A 21,567-nucleotide genomic window follows, 5' to 3' on the forward strand; every position below is an offset into this window, starting at 1 on the left:
CAAGATCGTACTCATATATAAAGCATTCTAGGGACATAAACTTGCAATGTGGCCCTACAGATAATGCTTCATTGAATGCGATGTGATATCACAATTAAAAAAAAATTATAAAATGTTTAGGAAAGAGTAATCCAAAATAATAAGTAATATAATTAGACTTTAGAACATTTGATACTAGAATTATCATATGTAGAGTAAAATGATTTAAAAAAAGAAAAGAGAAAATATGTGGAAAATGTATAGACTCTATCAAAATATTGAGTTTTTTTTTTGAAAGAATAAGTTGAATTTGTAGAAACAAAAAATACAGTAATAGAAATGTAAAATTTATTAGGTACAACTGCCAATAATAATTTATAAACTGGGAGATTTCAGTTGAGAGACAAAGAGATGAGAAAATATATTTAGAGATACGCAATAGAATGTGTATATTCTCCTTCTCTCTCTCTCTCTCTCTCTATATATATATATATATATATATATATATAAGGAGTTTAAAATGTGAATATAGAGGGTGGAGGAAAGTAAAATATTGGAGAGATAATATCTAAAATGCCTCAGAACTTTTGGAAGATGTGTATCTTCACATTCAGTAAGGTCCTAAACAAAATAAATAAAAGGAAAATTAAACCCAGCCACAGAACACTGAAATTGAATAACAGAAAGTTAAAGGAAAACATCTTAAAAATAACCAAAGAAAAGATTACGAGAAGGAATTACTTTCAGAAATACAGGGTATATATTTTAAAATAAAGTCTTCAAGATATTAATAGTAAATAATTGTTGATCTAAATTTTTGTACTCTGTTGAACTACTAGTTACAGATGGGAATTAAATTAAGTCAATTTCAGATTAGTGAAAACAAAGAGTTTACCACTAATAGACAATCGTTAAAGGGAGTTTCTTCTAAAAGAAAAATGAAAACAGGAGTGAGTGATACACAAGAAAGAATAATGATCAAAATAATTGGTAATTACATATCAATTTAAAAGATATTAATACTATAAAAATAGTAATGACTAATTTGAAGAGGAAATGGAATTAATAATGAGAAAATATTATGTAGAATTAAAGAGGAATCTTTGGGTTGAAGGGTTCTAAGTTCTTCATAGTGTTTGAGAGGATTAATTTCATACTTTGTCAAATGCCTAGTAAAATTATAAGCATAACTGAAAGAATAGAAACAGGATAAATAACTTTTAACTGACAGGGAAAAGTAATTTTAAAATAGTAATATTAAGGATAGCGTAAAGGATGGGGGAAATCACAGAAAAAGTAAGATGGAAAGTATAAATTAAGATGATCAAAACAATACGTAAATTTTAAAATTTAAAACATATATCTATCTGACAGGTATCTTCCTGTTTTCCTCTAGTAAGGCATCTAGTGCTTTGCCATGACAGAGCTTAACATGAGGCTAGCAAAGGACAAATATGCAAAGGTACCAGCTCCACTTGCCACAGCGGGCAATGAAAAAACATATTTTGAATTGAAAGACAATAAATTGACAACTGTAATGTATAAAATGATATGATATTGAGAATATGAGTGTATATGATATATAACATATTTTGTGATCTTTCAGATATTTAAATTTACAATTGTAAGAATTATTTAACTAAATTTTTAAAATGAAGTTTCTATATGCCATTATACAAAATTATACAAATGATATTTTTAGGTTATGCAAAATAGATTGTACAAAAAAAGACTATACAAAGAATATAGATTATACAAAAACATTTTACAAATTATACAAAAAAAATTCTCAACTTGAAGTGATAATTTCCTCATTTTCTTATTTCTCCTTTCCCCCTCTAGCTCCTCCTGGAGATCAACATAAATTAATCTATTATTTAAAAAAACATGCTTTCAGAGAATTCTTAAATAAGATATCATAATTAATGTATATCTATGTTGACTTTTAATTCAGATTCAGCATTTTTAGAGTGCACAATAGCTTGTGAGATAAATATTGTTCTAATTTCACAGATGGGAAACTTGAATATAAAATAAATTAAATAACTTTTCCAAGATCACATTGTGCCTATGATAAGAAAATATATCTGAAAAGAAGTTGATATACACAGTACATTTTAAATTTTAAAAAGTAATCATAATTTAGATTTTTGTTTCAACATTTGTCATTTCAAATACTAATATAGACAAAACTAAGTCTACCTTAAAAAAAGAAAAGCTACTAACTTTCCCATTAAATAAATGATTTATTCCACTTGATTAAATTTTATTGACTTCTATTCAGAGTTATGATGGAATAGGTTCATGCAAACTAATATATTCTATCAATAACATATAGAAAAGTAGGGTTTATTCAGCTTTATTGATAAATAAAATTGACAAAATTGTAGGATATTTTGAATGTACAATGTGATGTTTTGATATATGTATATGTTATGCAAGAGATTCCCCTCATTGAATTATCACATTCATCACTTCACATATTTATTTTTGTGTGTGTGAGAGAACATTTAAGTTCTACTCCTTAGTAAATTTAATCATATACTGCAGTGTTATAGAATATAGTCACCATGCTATACATTAAATTCTCAGAACTTGTTTATCTTAAGACTTAAAATTTGTAAATTTTTATCAACTTCTCCCTATTTCTTTCTCCTGACAATTGTTCTTTTTTTCTGTTTCTATAGGTTCAATTTTTTTTATGCCACATATAAGTCATACTATGCATTTGAAGTTATTATCAGCTTAAAATGCTGTTATAAATATAAGATGTTTTACATAAACCTCATGCTAACCCCAAAACAAAAGGCTTCAGTAGATATACAAAAGATGAGAAAGAAATCAAAGTGTACTACTATAGAAAATTATCAAATAACAAAAAAAAGAACGTAAGAGAGGAAGAAAGGACAAAAGAGATTACAAAGCAACTAGGGAACAATGAACAAAATGAATAGTAAGTAGATGCTTATAAATAATTACTTTAGATATAAATGGACTATATTCCCCAATCAAAATATATACAGTGGCTGAATGGATTTAAAAGCAAGACCCAACTGTATCTTGCTTACAAGAGACTCACTTCAGCTTTAAGGATACACACTGACTGAAAGTGAAGGGAGGAAAAAAGATATACATGGAAACCAAAGGAAAGCAGGTGTACCTATACTTATAACAGACAAAATGGACTTTAAGCCAAAGACTGTCAAAAGAGATAAAGAAGGTCATTATATAATGATAAAGGGGTCAATTCATCAAGAGGATATAATGATTACAAATGTTTGTGTACCAATATATGAGGATCAAAGTATGTAAAACAAATATTAACAGATCAGAAGGCATAAATAGACAGGAATACAATAACAGCAGGGAATGTGATACCCCACTTTCAACAAAGGGCAGCTCATCCAGCTATAAAATCAGTAAGGAAACACTGGACTTAAATTTCATGTTAAACTAGAGGGATATAACAGAAATGTATAGAACATTTCATTCAACAGTGGTAGATTATACATTCTTCACAAGCACACATGGAACATCACGTCAGGCCACAAACCAACTCTTAATAAATCTAAGAAGATTGAAATCATATGAAGCATCTTTTCTGATCACAGTGGTACTAAACTAGAAATCAATTATGAGAGAAAACTGGAAAATTAATAATTGTAGTGATTAAACAACATGCTCTTGAATAATCAATGGGTCAAAGAAGAAATCAAGAGAAATAAAAAAAAATATGATGGGAAAATGAAAAATGGAATCACAACAACACAGCTTAAGGGATGCAGCAAAAGCAGGTCTAAGAGGGAAGTTTATAGTGATAAATACCTACATTAAGAAAAAAGAGAACTCTCAAATAAGCCAACCTAATTTTACAACTCAAGAAACTAGTGAAAGAAAAAAAATTAAGCCCAGAATCATCATAGAAAGAAAATAACAAAGACTGGAGAGGAAATAAATGAAAGAAACTAAAATGACAATAGAAAAGACCAATGAAACTAAAAGCTGTTTTTGTTTGTTTGTTTGTTTGTTTGTTTTGTTTTTTACTTTTAAGATAAAACAGACAAACCTTTGTAAAACGTACTAAGAAAAGAGAGGACTCATGTAAGTAAAAACATAAATGAAAAAGGGGGTATTAGAACTGATAACCACACAAGTATAAAGATCATAAGAGTTCTAGAAATAATTATATGCCAAAAAATTGGGCAACCTAGAAATGGATAAATTCCTTGGAATATATAATCTACTGAATCAAGAAGACTGAGCTTGAAGGAATTTCTGTTCTGAACAGACAGATGATTAGTTGGGAGATTAAATTTATAATCCCAAACCTTCCATGGACATCTGGGGAGCCTGCAGAATCCCAGCCACAGCCAAGTTTGGTCTTGCTGGGCCTAGTCTGGGCTCCAGCCCTGACATCTACCCTGAGGCTGGCTGCGGGTCTGGCAGGCTATCCACAGTTAAGGGAGCCAGTGCTCACTGCCCTCCTTGTACTCCTATTGCAGGAAGACGCAGGTGGAGAGGGCACCCATAAAACCATTCATCCCACATGTGCAAGGACTGGGATTGAAAACTACAGCGTCCTTGGAGATAAGCTGGGGATGACATGTGGGCCATGGAGATGTCAAAGAAGCAGGGAAAAACAAGGAGAAGAAATAGAATTGTGGCACCAACCTGTATGTGTTGAACATCTCTAATGAGAATGTAACTCACTGGAATTTGGATTCAGAATTAGCTCTTCCTGAAAATTAAAAACCTCCTACCCAGAAGAGATACTGCAGAACCACCTGGAAATTCCATCTCCAAATAGAACATAATTTGTCAGAGCATGCTTATAGAAGAACACAGAATGGGAAACAAAGGATATTTCAGCTCTGGAGTTATCCTTTAATGAAGGAACTATCATGGAGCATAGAGATTTCAGAAAATCATCAGTGGAAACTGGTAATCAATAATCCCGTAAGTATTTTCACTCTGAGCCACTCACTAACAAATGCTTCAGTTGATAAGCAAGGTGATTCTTACCCAGGACTGCAAATTCATTAGGTGTCTGTTGGCCCCATGCTGGTGGACACTTTTTTGAGGACAAGTAATGAGCTTCATATTAATTCATGTTCAACTGTGGAAAACGACAACAGTGTTGAAACTTTAAATGCTCCAAATTAGAATTTGACATGTGGATACAGCAGTGTGGAAGAAAAAAGGATCAAAGTGATTCATATGAAAATAAAAAAGCAAGTATACTTTACTTAGATATTTTTAAAAGATGGACCTGAACTTAAAGCCAAAAACAATAGAGAAGGTTGAAGAATCTTTCCACAACCTGATTTTCCTTCCTCCTCATTTTGATACTCTGGACTTACACAAATTAGTCCTCTCAAAGTTGGAAAATTGAAAAGCAAAGAATAACAGCAGGGAATTTTCTGGAACATCCTTCTGGATGTTTATTGAACAATTGATTATTCACTTATTGGAAATGAAAAGAATACAATGTATAACAATACAAAAAGAGAGGCCAAGAAAGCAAACTAACTTTTGTGCTTCAGTAGTTACTGAACAACATTCTCCCTTCAAAGCTATACCCAAAATGAGATGGCCAAAACTTTTTTTTTTTTAAAGATTTTATTTATTTATTTGACAGAGATCACAAGTAGGCAGAGAGGCAGGCAGAGAGAGAAGGGGAAGCAGACCCCCGTTGAGCAGAGAGCCCGATGCCGATGCCAGGCTCGATTCCAGGACAAAGGCAGAGGCTTTAACCCACTGAGCCACCCAGGCGCCTCGGACTCTGAGTCTTTAGACAACGTGTGTAGATAAAGATCAAGAAGAAAGAAAAAAAATAATGTTTCTTGCAACCTTGAACAAAATGCTTCCATGTGTAATTGGAACGAGTTGGCAAATATAGATGAAATTCTAGATGATGATAATCATCTAGGGATGATGAACCCTAAAAGTTCATCCATCACAAAATGATAGATTGCAACTTATTATGACTATTAAGAATACCAAAAGCTCCATTTGAAATCCATGACAAGAACTCTCAACCAAGGCTGTTACTACCCAAACAACTGATTAAAATGGTTTTAACAAGATGTTCACCAATGGGTCTCCAATATCAGCTTCTCCTATATCTCTGTCTTTTCCTGATAAGTAAAGGGAAGAAATTTAGGCACCAAGGACAAAAACAAAAAGAAAACCAAAACAAAAATAAACCCAAAACCACACACACACACGCACCCACAAACCAAAACCCAAAAATAAAACCACACACAAACACAAAACTTTACTAAAAGGACATTGTATTGAATAGACTATTCTAAATTCAGAAATTAAACTGTTTATCACCTTAGTTTATAGCTAAAGATAAGTGCACACCTGCTGACCAAAAATAGCACTTTCATACATCTCAGTGTAAGAAAATCTATTTTTCCAGGAAGTCCAACAAAAATACAGGTAATCATTCTGAGATACAGGTATTAAATATGTGCGCATACATGCACACACAAAAAGAATTACTTGATGTGATATGGAGTGTAACTTACGAAAATCATGGCTGAGATGTCTATATATAAATCCATGAACATCCATACTGTCATACTTGACAATCTTTTGCATTTTACATTTCAAAGAAATATTTCACTAAAAAATTATTCTATTCAAAAGATTGTTCTGTTGTTGTGATTGTTTTCCAGTATAAATTCATCATCAATAAATGGTATAAATGACTTAAAAAAAAAAATCTCCCAACAAGACAAGTTCAGAATTAGATGCGTTCCTGGTGAATTCTACCTAACATTTAAAAAAGAACTAATTCCAATTCTTCTCAAACTCTTCCAAAAAAAAAAAAAAAAAGAGGGAACATTTCCAAACTCATTTTATGGGGGGGGGGGGGGAGGGAAGGACCAAAAAGACTCTTAAATATAGAGTGCAAACAGATAGTTTCCAGATGGGTGAGAGATGGATGAAACAGGTAAAGGGGATTAAAAAGTGCACTTGTCATGATGAGCACTATGTATAGAATTGTTGGATTACTCGATTATACATCTAAAATTAATATAACACTGTATGTTTAGTATACTGGAAATAAAACAACAAGCAACAATAATAACAAAAAAAACCCCTTCATTCTATGATCCCAGTATTACTCTGATACCAAAGCCAGACAACAATACTATGAGGAAAAAAATTACAGGCCAATATCGCTGATGAACAGAGATGCAAAAATCCTCAACAAAATATTACCAAACAAAATGAAACAATATATTACAGGATCACACACAGTGATCAAGGAGGATTTGTTCCAGAATGCCAGGCTAGTTCAACACCTGAAAATCAATAAATACAATTTAGCGTATTAACAAAATGAAGGATAAAAATCATATAACCATCTGAATAGATGCAGAAAAGATATTTGACAAAATTGAACATTTATTCATGATAAAAACTCTTCAGAGACTGGCTACAAAGAAAAAATACCTCTACCTATATCAAGTCCACAGCTAAAATTAGACTCAATGGTGAAACACTGAAAACTTTCCTCTAAGATCAGGAACAAGATAAGGATACCCACTCTTGCCATTTACATTCAACATAGTATGGACGTCTTAGCCAGGGCAATTAGGCAAAAAATGAAATAAAAGGCATTCACATCAGGAAGGAAGAAGTAAAATTGTTATTATTTGCAGATAACATGATATTACATACAGACTAACTAAAGACTGCACCAAAAAACTATTAGAACTAATAAACAATTTCAGTAAAGTTGCAGGATACAAAATCAATTTACAAAAATAAGTTGTGTTTCTATACACCAATAGTACAAGATCAGAAAGAGAATTTAAGAAAAAATTACCATCGGGATGCCTGGGTGGCTCAGTTGGTTAAGCAGCTGCCTTCAGCTCAGGTCATGATCCTGGCATCCTGGGATTGAGTCCCACATCGGGCTCCATGCTCGGCAGGGAGCCTGCTTCTCCCTCTGCCTCTGCCTGCCATTCTGTCTGCCTGTGCTCGCTCTCTCCCCCTCTCTCTCTCTGATAAATAAATAAAATCTTTGAACAAAAATAAATAAATAAATAAATAAATACATAAATAAATAAAAACAATTGGGGCGACTGCCTGGCTTGTCTTTAAGCATCTGCCTTTGGCTCAGCAAGGCTATACTCGGCTTAGGTCATCGTCCTGGGGTCCTGGGATCCAGCCCCACGTTGGGCTCCCTGCTCAGCGGGAAGCTTGCTTCTCCCTCCCCACACCCCCTTTCTGTTCCCTCTCTCATTATGTCTCTTTCTGTCAAATAAATCAATTAAATCTTAAAAAAAAAAAAAAGAGGGGGAGGAGTCAAGATGGCGGAGAAGTAGCAGGCTGAGACTACTTCAGCTAGCCAGAGATCAGCTAGATAGCTTATCTAAAGATTGCAAACACCTGAAAAATCCATCAGCAGATCGAAGAGAAGAAGAACAGCAATTCTGGAAACAGAAAAACAACCACTTTCTGAAAGGTAGGACCGGCGGAGAAGTGTATCCAAAGCGACGGGAAGATAGACCCCGGGGGGAGGGGCTGGCGCCCGGCAAGCGGCAGAGCAACGGAGCACAAAATCAGGACTTTTAAAAGTCTGTTCCGCTGAGGCACATCGCTCCAGAGGCTAAACCGGGGTGAAGCCCATGAGGGGTCAGCGTGGCCTCAGGTCCCGCAGGGTTACAGAAGGTTCAGGGGTGTCTGAGTGTCGCAGAGCTTGCGGGTATTGGAACAGGAAAGCCGGCTACAGAGACAGAGCCACAGTAAGATCACAGCTTGGTGTTACCTTGAACCGGTCACAGGCTCGGTGAGCTCGGAGCGCGGCCGGAGGTCAGGCAGACGGGAGTAACTGGGCGCTGTTCTCTGAGGGCGCACTGAGGAGTGGGGCCCTGGGCTCTCGGCTCCTCCGGGCCAGAGACCAGGAGGCCGCCATTTGTATTCCCGTCCTCCAGAACTCTACGGAAAGCGCTCAGGGAACAAAAGCTCCTGAAAGCAAACCTGAGCGGATTACTCACCCCGGCCCCTGCTAAGGGCGGTACAATTCCGCCTGGGGCAAAGACACTTGAGAAACACTATAACAGGCCCCTCCCCCAGAAGATCAACAAGAAATCCAGCCGATACCAAGTTCACCTACCAAGGAGTGCGGTTTCAATACCAAGGAGAGCAGCAGAATTCCAGAGGAGGAGAAAGCCAAGCACGGAACTCATGGCTTTTTCCCTGTGATTTTTTTTAGTCTTGCAGTTAATTTAATTTTTTTCTTTTTCATTTTTTGTTTTTTTTCTCGCCTTCTGGTAAAATTTTTTTTTAACTTTTACCTTTTTCTTTTTTAACGTTTTTTAACCAGTTTATCTAATATATATATTTTTTCTTTTTTATATTTTTCTAATTTGTTTTCTTTTTTAAAATTCTTTTCTTTTTTTTTTTCTTTTTTCTTTTTTCCTTTTTGAACCTTTTTTTATCCCCTTTCTCCCCCCTCACGATTTGGGATCTCTTCTAATTTGGTTAAAGCATATTTTCCTGGGGTTGTTGCCACCCTTTTAGTATTTTACTTGCTCCTTCATATACTCTTATCTGGACAAAATGACAAGAAGGAAAAATTCAACACAAAAAAAAGAACAAGAGGCAGTACCGAAGGCTAGGGACCTAATCAATACAGACATTGGTAATATGTCAGATCTAGAGTTCAGAATGACAATTCTCAAGGTTCTAGCCGGGCTCAAAAAAAGCATGGAAGATATGAGAGAAACCCTCTTGAGAGATATAAAAGCCCTTTCTGGAGAAATAAAAGAACTAAAATCTAACCAAGTTGAAATCAAAAAAGCTATTAATGAGGTGCAATCAAAAATGGAGGCTCTCACTGCTAGGATAAATGAGACAGAAGAAAGAATTAGTGATATAGAAGACCAAATGACAGAGAATAAAGAAGCTGAGCAAAAGAGGGACAAACAGCTACTGGACCACGAGGGGAGAATTTGAGAGATAAGTGACACCATAAGAAGAAACAACATTAGAATAATTGGGATTCCAGAAGAAGAAGAAAGAGAGAGGGGAGCAGAAGGTATACTGGAGAGAATTATTGGGGAGAATTTCCCCAATATGGCAAAGGGAACGAGCATCAAAATCCATGAGGTGCAGAGAGCCCCCCTCAAAATCAATAAGAATAGGCCCACAACCCGTCACCTAATAGTAAAATTTACAAGTCTCAGTGACAAAGAGAAAATCCTGAAAGCAGCCCGGGAAAAGAAGTGTGTAACATACAATGGTAAAAATATTAGATTGGCAGCTGACTTATCCACAGAGACCTGGCAGGCCAGAAAGAGCTGGCATGATATTTTCAGAGCACTAAACGAGAAAAACATGCAGCCAAGAATACTATATCCAGCCAGGCTACCATTGAAAATAGAAGGAGAGATTAAAAGCTTCCAGGACAAACAAAAACCTAAAGAATTTGCAAACACCAAACCAGCTCTACAGGAAATATTGAAAGGGGTCCTCTAAGCAAAGAGAGAGCCTACAAGTGGTAGATCAGAAAGGAACAGAGACCATATACAGTAACAGTCACCTTACAGGCAATACAATGGCACTAAATTCATATCTCTCAATAGTTACCCTGAATGTTAATGGGCTAAATGCCCCCGTCAAAAGACACAGGGTATCAGAATGGATAAAAAAAGAAAACCCATCTATATGTTGCCTCCAAGAAACTCATTTTAAGCCCGAAGACACCTCCAGATTTAAAGGGAGGGGGTGGAAAAGAATTTACCATGCTAATGGACATCAGAAGAAAGCAGGAGTGGCAATCCTTATATCAGATCAATTAGATTTTAAGCCAAAGACTATAATAAGAGATGAGGAAGGACACTATATCATACTCAAAGGGTCTGTCCAACAAGAAGATCTAACAATTTTAAATATCTATGCCTCCAACGTGGGAGCAGCCAACTATATAAACCAATTAATAACAAAATCAAAGAAACACATAAACAATAATACAATAATAGTAGGGGACTTTAACACTCCCCCACACTGAAATGGACAGATCATCCAAGCAAAAGATCAGCAAGGAAATAAAGGCCTTAAAGGACACACTGGACCAGATGGACATCACAGATATATTCAGAACATTTCATCCCAAAGCAACAGAATACACATTCTTCTCTAGTGCACATGGAACATTCTCCAGAATAGATCATATCCTCGGTCCTAAATCAGGACTCAACTGGTATCAAAAGATTGGGATCATTCCCTGCATATTTTCAGACCACAGTGCTCTAAAGCTAGAACTCAACCACAAAAGGAAGTTTGGAAAGAACCCAAATACATGGAGACTAAACAGCATCCTTCTAAAGAATGAATGGGTCAACCAGGAAATTAAAGAAGAATTGAAAAAAATCATGGAAACAAATGATAATGAAAATACAACGGTTCAAAATCTGTGGGACACAACAAAGGCAGTCCTGAGAGGAAAATATATAGCCAAAGGGATATTGAAAAAGAAAGCCAACGTTGGTGGCATCACAATTCCGGACTTCAAGCTCTATTACAAAGCTGTCATCATCAAGACAGCATGGTACTGGCACAAAAACAGACATATAGATCAATAGAACATAATAGAGAGCCCAGAAATAGCCCCTCAACTCTATGGTCAACCAATCTTCGACAAAGCAGGAAAGAATGTCCAATGGAAAAAAGACAGCCTCTTCAATAAATGGTGTTGGGAAAATTGGACAGCCACATGCAGAAAAATGAAATTGGACCATTTCCTTACACCACACACAAAAATAGACTCAAAATGGATGAAGGACCTCAATGTGCGAAAGGAATCCATCAAAATCCTTGAGGAGAACACAGGCAGCAACCTCTTCGACCTCAGCCGCAGCAACATCTTCCTAGGAACAATGCCAAAGGCAAGGGAAGCAAGGGCAAAAATGAACTATTGGGATTTCATCAAGATCAAAAGCTTTTGCACAGCAAAGGAAACAGTTAACAAAATCAAAAGACAACTGACAGAATGGGAGAAGATATTTGCAAACGACATATCAGATAAAGGACTAGTGTCCAGAATCTATAAAGAACTTAGCAAACTCAACACCCAAAGAACAAATAATCCAATCAAGAAATGGGCAGAGGACAAGAACAGACAGTTCTGCAAAGAAGACATCCAGATGGCCAACAGACACATGAAAAAGTCCTCCATATCACTCGGCATCAGGGAAATACAAATCAAAACCACAATGAGATACTACCTCACACTAGTCAGAATGGCTAAAATTAACAAGCCAGGAAATGACAGATGCTGGCGAGGATGCGGAGAAAGGGGAACCCTCCTACACTGTTGGTGGGAATGCAAGCTGGTGCAGCCACTCTGGAAAACAGCATGGAGGTTCCTCAAAATGTTGAAAATAGAACTGCCCTATGACCCAGCAATTGCACTATTGCACTTTACCCTAAAGATACAAACGTAGTGATCCAAAGGGGCACGTGCACCTGAATGTTTATAGCAGCAATGTCCACAATAGCCAAACTATGGAAAGAACCTAGATGTCCATCAACAGATGAATGGATCAAGAAGATGTGGTATATATACACAATGGAATACTATGCAGCCATCAAAAGAAATGAAATCTTGCCATTTGTGACAACATGGATGGAACTAGAGCGTATCATGCTTAGCGAAATAAGTCAAGCAGAGAACGACAACTATCATATGATCTCCCTGATATGAGGAAGTGGTGATGCAACATGGGGGCTTATGTGGGTAGGAGAAGAATCAATGAAACAAGATGGGATTGGGAGGGAGACAAACCATAAGTGACTCTTAATCTCACAAAACAAACTGAGGGTTGCTGGGGGGAGGGGGTTTGGGAGAAGGGGGTGGGATTATGGACATCGGGGAGGGTATGTGCTTTGATGAGTGCTGTGAAGTGTGTAAACCTGGTGATTCACAGACCTGTAGCCCTGGGGATAAAAATATATGTTTATAAAAAAAAATAAAAAAAAAAAAAAGAAAGAAAAGAAAACAATTCTTTTTTGAAGTTGTCCTATATCTGTTAGGGGAGTCAGAACTTGAGGGGCCAAATGCTCAGAGAAACAAAAACCTAAGTTCTGTCTTTCCAACATTTTGTTCCAGGTCTTACCTCATTCTTGAGTCTGGGTGATAGGATATGAATCTTTGTAGGGATGACGGTTAATCTTTGCCAAAATAATCTTGAGAGAAAATGTTGAATGAATAATTTGACCAAATACCTAATTACAGAACACTGACCACAGGGAAATTGGAAATTTTGAAAGAACAATCATTTTTTGAGAAAATTACAAGAATTCCATATCCTAAAAGAAGTTATATGTTAGAGGACAAATGATAACAAAAAATTGGTTGTTAAAATAAGAATAAATAATAGGAAAATATAATTGTTCATGGAAAATAATTGACAAAAAAAAGCAATGAACAGCTTTGTTTTAGTAGGTTCAATTAATTATATATCAGAAGCTGAAAATGCAAATTGGAATCCAGAAGTGAAGTATATTTGAATCCTTTTTTAGTTTTTAGCTTTTTCAAAGGGTTGTCTTAACTTCAAGGTAACAGCATTTTGAAATTGATAATACTATTGAGCATTCTTTCTTCCCCATACATGTTTTTCTGTCTTTTTTATTTTTTTGAGATCAAGATTTTACTTGGTAGAATATGAGAAAATTATTCTAAATAATAGATTGTAAAATATTTCTGTTAGCATGTTATCTATGAAGACTGAAGATAAATTTCATTTTATGTTATAGTTTCCTTCAGGAAATCCTATGGAGAGTGACAAAATAAATCACTTTAGAACTATATTGTGGTTGAATATATAGATTTTGTCATCAGATAATGTGCTTTTAAAAGCACTACAGTAGAGGTTTTGAAAATTATATTGAGTGCCCCTCTCTGGATGTCACCAAATTACTTTTCATGCTGATTGCATCTATTCTTATTCTGATTTTTTTTTATCTAGTGTAAGGTTTTGTGATTCTTAAAAGCAGTCAGTGGATATTATTATTTTTTCCCTGTACCCGCAAGAATTGCACAATAAAACCTCCAATATTTAGAATTGCCTTGAATTGAGTTGAAATGATATTGAATTAAATTGGGTTGAATTACCTGTTGTACTAGAAAGGGTCTATTCAGAAGATGAGCATCTGTCACTCTACGATCTGGGATATTTTCTGAGTAACACTAGTGTGAAATTAATACAGTATAGCTGATATAAGAATGGACTTGACTCTAATAATCATGAATGGGGAAAATGTTTTTATATTCCTAAACATGCTTAGTTTAGTTACATTATAGAAATGTGAAATTACTTTTATAAATAAACAAACTTCATTCTCTTCTTTTTTCTATTTGCCTCTTTTTTTTTTAAGATTATAAGAGGGTAGATTTGGAATAAAACCATGAGCTCATTTTACAGCATGCTAATAAATTTGATTTTCTGTGATAATGAGAAAAATTTACATTTCCATTTTTAAGTATATAATTTTCTTAACCAGCTTTAAGCTGTGTGAATGAAAAAGTTCTTTCACTGTTAGAAAGGGCTAGTTTATCAATATTTAATTAGTAAATGTAAAAAGATTTAACGAAGAATAAAGTTAAATTATCATTTTTACTTCCATTGTTTTCTAAAAAATGAGGTTTTTTTTTTTGTTTCTTTAATATTCTTGGCAAAAATAGATCAAATTCTCAGTGGAAACCTTGCAAATTTGAATAAATAGGAACTTTGGAATGAACATAATTTAACTTCCAGCAAACCTGAAACTACCTTGTCAGAGATTTTTAGAACTAAATCTATTCATTTGTATTAAGTTGTATGGAATAAATTATCATTTTTGGGGGGCTTATGATGCAAGGAAAGAATTCAAATAGTGTCTGGAGATGAAGAGCTATAAGAGAAAAGAGATTCCTAATAATAAAAAAGTAATCAATACAATTTTGGAGAGCAAATAACTTTTACTAAATTAGCCAAATGAACTCAGTATTTGAATATCACAGAGAGTTGACCACACACAACTGTATCAGGGAAACAAATAGATGTTGAACCAAAACCCCACAATTAATATAACACCTGCTTTTTATAAGTGTATGGTCCAGCACGAATGTGGTTTCTTGCAGCAAGTAGAAACTGTGCTGGATATTTTAGGCAGGAAAACTAATTGATGTAATTGTAACTGGAGGGGTGGGATCCTGACTGGCCACCAGGCTCACTGCCCTGAACCATGTAAAACTGATCTGCTGGAGGACCTGTTACCTGTGCCATATACAAAGGGCAAAAAAGCCAGGAGACTGCCTGTTGAGCTTTTGAGTTCAAGAGCACATGGCCATTGCAGATGGGACTTCCATGGCCATTAGTAATATTTGAACACTTTGAAACCAGAGACTATACCCTAGAACACTGCTGCAGAAAATCTTCATTTATCCATGACCAAGCTGCCAAGCTGAAAACAGTAGCAGAAAGATGACTGCTAATTTTTGCCTTCCAAATTTCAGTAAATTGCTTCTAATTAGCAAAATTTAATTATTCAAAACATCAACTTGCAGTGAACCCTAGCAAATGTAGTTTTTAATTTTACAGCTCTGGCAATTTAGTAATTTATGAAAAAATATGGGAATAGAACACCTGTCCACCATACCCAATATGTTTGCAATTGGCATCTATGTTAGTTACTTTATTTTAAAATTAGGTGGCTTAAAACAAACATTTGTTACCTCATAGCTGCTGTGATTCAGGGTCAGGTGAGGCTGTCAGAATACCTCTACCTCAAGGTCCTTCATGAGAGTCCAATTAGGGTATTGACTGGGCTGTGATCTCATTTGAAAGCTTGACTGGAGTAGAAACCACTTCTAGGCTTACTTATGTGGTTGCTGGCAGGATTCAGTTACTGGCTGTCGGCCAGGGTCTCCCTCCCTCAGTTCTTAGCCATGTGCATCTCTGAATAGAGCAACTCAGTACCTGCTGGCTGGCTTTTCTGAGTGAGCAAGAGAGTGAGAGAATACAGTTAAGACACAAGTTAGAGCCTTCTTCTTTTTTTTTTTTTTTTTTTTTTTTTAAAGATTTTATTTATTTATTTGACAGACAGAGATCACAAGTAGGCAGAGAGGCAGGTAGAGAGAGAGGAGGGGAAGCAGGCTCCCTGCTGAACAGAGAGCCCGACGTGGGGCTCGATCCCAGGACCCTGGGATCATGACCTTGGCCGAAGGCAGAGGCTTAACCCACTGAGCCACCCAGGTGCCCCAGTTAGAGCCTTCTTATAACTTAATCTCAGAAGGGACACTCCATCACTTTTGCCGTAATCCTTCATTACAAGTTAGTGATGAGGTCCTGCCTACAGTCAAAGAAGAAGGAATCGAGCAGGTAGGGATCAACCTTAAAAGTTGTCTCTTGGGGCGCCTGGATAGCTCAATGGGTTAAGTCTCTGTCTTTGGTTCAGGTCATGATCTCAGGGTGCTAGGATCGAGCCTTGCATCGGGCTCTCTGCTTTGCCTGCCTCTGCCTACTTGTGATCCCTGTCTGTCATATAAATAAATAAAATCTTAAAAAAAAGTTGGCTCTCATAGTATCTTATGTCCTTGATTCATGTGATCTCATTCTTATTTTTTGTGTCATATTTTATTATTTTCCTGGGAGAAAACACAAATGAAATTATCCTTTTTTTTCCTTATTTTCAAGTTGCTATGTTAATTATGCTATACCTCAATCCAAAACATTCATGGTATAAATATTAAGTTTCCAAAAATTACTTTTTAATCTATAATGAAGGTCTTGAGTAATGAGTCATTTAATATTAAGAAATACACCACTACATTTGCATTAATATGATATAATTCTATGCATTAATGGTATTTCTCTAAGTATTACTTTTAGTCTACTTTTCTAATCTACATGATAATTTTTTCTTTTAAAATGTAGAACAAGGGGACACCTGGGTGGCTCAGTGGGTTAAGCCTCTGCCTTCGGCCCAGGTAGTCATCTCGGGGTCCTGGGATCAAGCCCCACATCGGGCTTTCTGCTCAGCGGAGACCCTCTTCCTCCTCTCTCTCTGTCTGCCTCTCTGCCTACTTGTGATCTCTCTCTCTCTGTAAAATAAATAAGTAAAAAATCTTTAAAATGTAGAACAAAACAATTAGGGGAAAAAGGAATTTCAGTAAGCTTGAAAACAATATGTATAAATTAAAGAAAACTGTATGCTAATTATTTTTGGGAAACCAGTGTAATCTTATTTTGAGTTTTTAATTTGTGACTTTTGTTATTATAATATCATCATAAATTTTCTAGAAAACCTTCCAAACACAAAAAACTGCTAAAATAAAAATTGTTTGATTTCCTTTCAGTAATTGACACTTTTTTTTAAAGATTTATTTATTTATTTTAGAGAGAGCAAGAACATACTTGAGGAGAAGGGCAGAGGGAGATAGAGAGCGAGAATCCAAAGCGGACACTGCACTGAGGGTGGAGCCCTACTTGGGGCTGGATCTCTTGACCCTGAACTCATGAGCTGAGTAGAAACCAAGAGTCAGACACTTCACCAACTGAGCCAACCAGGTGCCTTGTTGCTTACCTTTTGATTTCAATTGAGGCATTAATTATATTTCTACTGGTATTTACCTAATGAAGGCATCCTTTGGGGCGTGCATCCAGGAAAAAAACTGAAAGTAAAATAAACACATGTGAAGGCATTGTTTACAGTTGGTTTAGTCATTAGAGATGTTTATCCCATTTTGTACCTGTAAAAAGTCACAGTGCTTGCTTTCTAATTTTCTTTCCTATTTGCTTCTTAGAGTTCACAAAAGAAGATGTTTTTTAGTAGTAAACACATGCTGTTGCCATCCAGAATAGATTTAAAGCCAGCATCCTAGTGTTGCTGAGGTTTTCCCCCCTTTTCCTATAATGTTCTTTATAATGTTTCTGAGCTAAATAGGAATGAGAGGAATATTGTACTTGTTACTTCAGGATCTGCTGTGAAGTCATATTTCTTGTTAGAAGACCATTTTATTTCAGCTGTTACAAAAGATAAGCAACAAATAAACAAACCCTGAAACAAGCGGTTTGATGACTAGAGCAAGAAAGCATCTTAATCTCGAAAAATATTGGGGCCCAGGTCCAAACAGCCGAGGATGTTAGTGGATGGGGAGAAAGAAGATCCCTTTTCAGGCAACCACATTTTTTTTTTTTTTTTTTTTTTTTTTTGCTTTGAGTAGGCAATTTGCTTGTTTGTTTTTGTGCTAGTTGCTTCTGCATAAGTCCTAGCATACCTACAATCTTCTAATACTTTCAAGATGATATCTTGAAGTGGATTAACTAGGGAAATATATGTTTAAAGCTACAACCAGTCAAATATTAATTTTTAACAACTTAAAAGTGTTGAGAATATTTTAATATGTTTTGTAAAATTTTCCACAGCAGATATCACATTCTTTTTTAGTTGCACTCATCTTTAAGGTTAGGGTATTATAAACTAATAACATATGTAAACTTTACATCATCTACAACTTTTTCATTTCGGTGTGAAGAGGCAGATGTTTTAATCTTAGGTGCTAGGTGATAACAGTTTATTAGGATGACTTTAAAAAAAGCTATTATCCCATTTCCATAGTCTTTTCGCCTGAGTTATGCCAATTCAATTGAGAAACAAGATCTAGAACTCTCATGTTTAAGTGATGTCACTGGAGAAACAATGTGTTTTGTGATCATGTCTATCCTGGTATGTAAAGGAAACTTGCAAGGGAAAATGCAGGCAATGCCCACTCCTCCCCCTGTCCCTCCCTCTCTCAGACCCAGGATTAATTCTCACTTTCCTTATAATAAAATTATATTTCCATGTTCCATTACATCTGTCTTCCCCATTGTCTTTTATTTTTTTCCACCAATCACTATTTTATTTTGCTTTATTTAACATATCTTTGTAAGCAGCTTAATTTTTTCTGAATTAAGTTCAAATAAGAATTATATATAAGAGTCAGGAAAATAAACTCAGCTATTTCTCTTCTTAGTGTAAGTGGTCTCAAATTTTCAGAGAAGAGACAGAATACTTGGCTATTATGGTTGGAAACTGAAATGTTCATTACATTATTCAAATCAAACAAATACTGCATTAAATCAGCAGATGCAAAAATAATTAAATGAACTTTACATAAATGTATATATATTTATATATGTTATACTTGTGTATGCATCCAGTAATAGGAAACACCTAGAAGTTGGGAGAAGTAGAGTCAGGGTAGAGCTGGGACAGCATCATCACTGAATACTAGTTTTGTCTGAGCAGAGCTGGAAAAGAGTGAGAACAAGAGAATTTTAATGAGATATGGAACTTTTGAAAGACACGTGAATAAAGAGAATTTATTTTAACTTTTGCTGTGCATTTTTAAAGTATAGTTTTTCCATCTGCTACATTTTTAAGAGATTATCTTGTCTAAGGCTTTTGAGTAGGAATTTGTATTTTTTTGGGAGGCCATGTTTTGTTAAAATAAAACTTAATATGGGAGAAAAAAGGTCCAAATATATATACACTGTTTTGAAATAATTGCTATCAGGAAGAAAGTTAATTTACCATCTACTCAGGGATTTCTAAGATGCTCAATTTGGTACAAAAGTACAAGGGAGAAAAGAGATAAAATTTGTGATGAAATTTATTTGTCTTAGAATGATGCAGAGCTTGAGATAAAGGTTTGATTACAAGGTCTATATTAAGAAAGTGTTCCCATGGGGTGCCTTGGTGGCTCTGTTGTTAAGTGTCTGACTTGGTTTCGGCTTGGGTTGTGATTTCAGGGTCCTGAGATTGAACACCACGTTGGCTCAGCACTCAGTGAAGCGTTTGTTTGTCCCCATCTCTCTGCTTCTCCTTCCCCAGCCACTCTCTCTCTCTCTCTCACTCTCTTGAAGACATACATAATAATCTTTAAGCAAACAAACAAACAAACAAACCAACAAAAAACCCAAAAAGTGTTTTAGGAGAAAGCCATGAAAGAGAGCAGGAAAAGTTAAGAAAAGAAACTCAGGAATGGATCCAAGTTCAGGGAAGTTATGGAATGTAATTTACATTTAAGAGTGATTCTCATCCTGAGTCAGGGTTGCTGGATGTTCATCCTAGCCCAATTGATTAGTCATAAGCTAAGGCCTGTCATAAGGGGGTAGTGATGGGGAGGTAAAGTCCCAGGTACTTCTGGTTCTGGATTTTCTCACTTCACTTATGGGTAAAGTTGGTCAATAGCTCAGGGCCAGTTCCTGGAACGCAGTTGCAGATATGAGCCATTGGAAACAAAAAGCATACAGAAGTTGCAAAGGAATGGCTAGCAGAATGGTCAATGATCCAAGATGATTCAGACAGAGCAATGGCAGTGTCTACTACAGGATTCTACATCTTTATGCATCTGACAAAATCCTATGCTAATCCCTTTAAACGGTTGCAATAGATGTTAGTCAAGTTCCTACTGTTTGTAATGCGTTGTACACGGAATTTAATATTAATACAATGCTTTTATTTTACGTAGTCAACATTCAAGTTTTCCCTATTATTCCTATTAAAATAGTTGATTATCCTTAGAGAAATGCCTATATTTATACCTATATCCATAACTATCTATCATCTATCTGTTATCTATCTCTATCTATTTATCATGAATCATCTATCTATCTACATTATGTTAGGTATAATAGTTATCCCTATTATAACATGGCCTATCATAGTTGATTTTTATTAAACTAAATCAATTAAATTGTATTAATAAGGACTCATTGTATTTACTTGTCCAAACGTATTTTAAATTTTAGTAAATTCCTCATGCTAATTTCTTTTCACTTAATATTGTTTTTTCAGAAAAGTTTAGTGTTATCTCCAACTATTGATGAATTGAAAACAATCATTTTGATTACTTTTTTCTATAATTAATTTCTAGTTGAAGAAAAAAATTTCAAAACAATATTATTTCCTTAAAAATATGCATTAGTTTATTGAAACCCATGCCATGATCCTCCATTATGTATTATTAAGCTCTTCCCATGTGCCAGGCATTATTTTAAGATCTTTAATTATATTAATTTCTTCAACCCTCAGAAAAATCCTACAAGATAAATACTATTATATTATCCATTTCTACAAATGGAAAAACTGTCACATTTAGTGTAAAAAGTACTAAGACCTCATTCATCTTCTATCTTCCACAGTCTTTCACAAACTATGCTTTAGCTATTTTGCCTCGAATTTTCATTTAATGTAACACTACTTTCTTTTTTTCCTGAGAACTTGCATGTAATGACAGTTCATAGCTGCATTAATCTTATGGTTGTTAATGCATTAACACTTCTTTAAGATGTGTGTATAAGTAAGCTTGAGGAAAGTGTTACAGAAAGTCAGAGTGTATTTTAAAATTTTGCATTTCAGAATAATAAACAAAGTGAAACCCAACTGTGAATAGCCAGATAGTTTTTCTTTGATTACAGACTCACCAAATGGTCATACTGGTTGGTGTAAGGAAGAAGGTCAGTGATATAATCCTTAATATCATCACAGATAATCATCAAGCACACTTAATTTCTCAATAGTGGAAACAATTGT

Source organism: Mustela lutreola, chromosome 1, assembly GCF_030435805.1.
Source record: "Mustela lutreola isolate mMusLut2 chromosome 1, mMusLut2.pri, whole genome shotgun sequence".
Lineage (NCBI taxonomy): Eukaryota > Metazoa > Chordata > Mammalia > Carnivora > Mustelidae > Mustela > Mustela lutreola.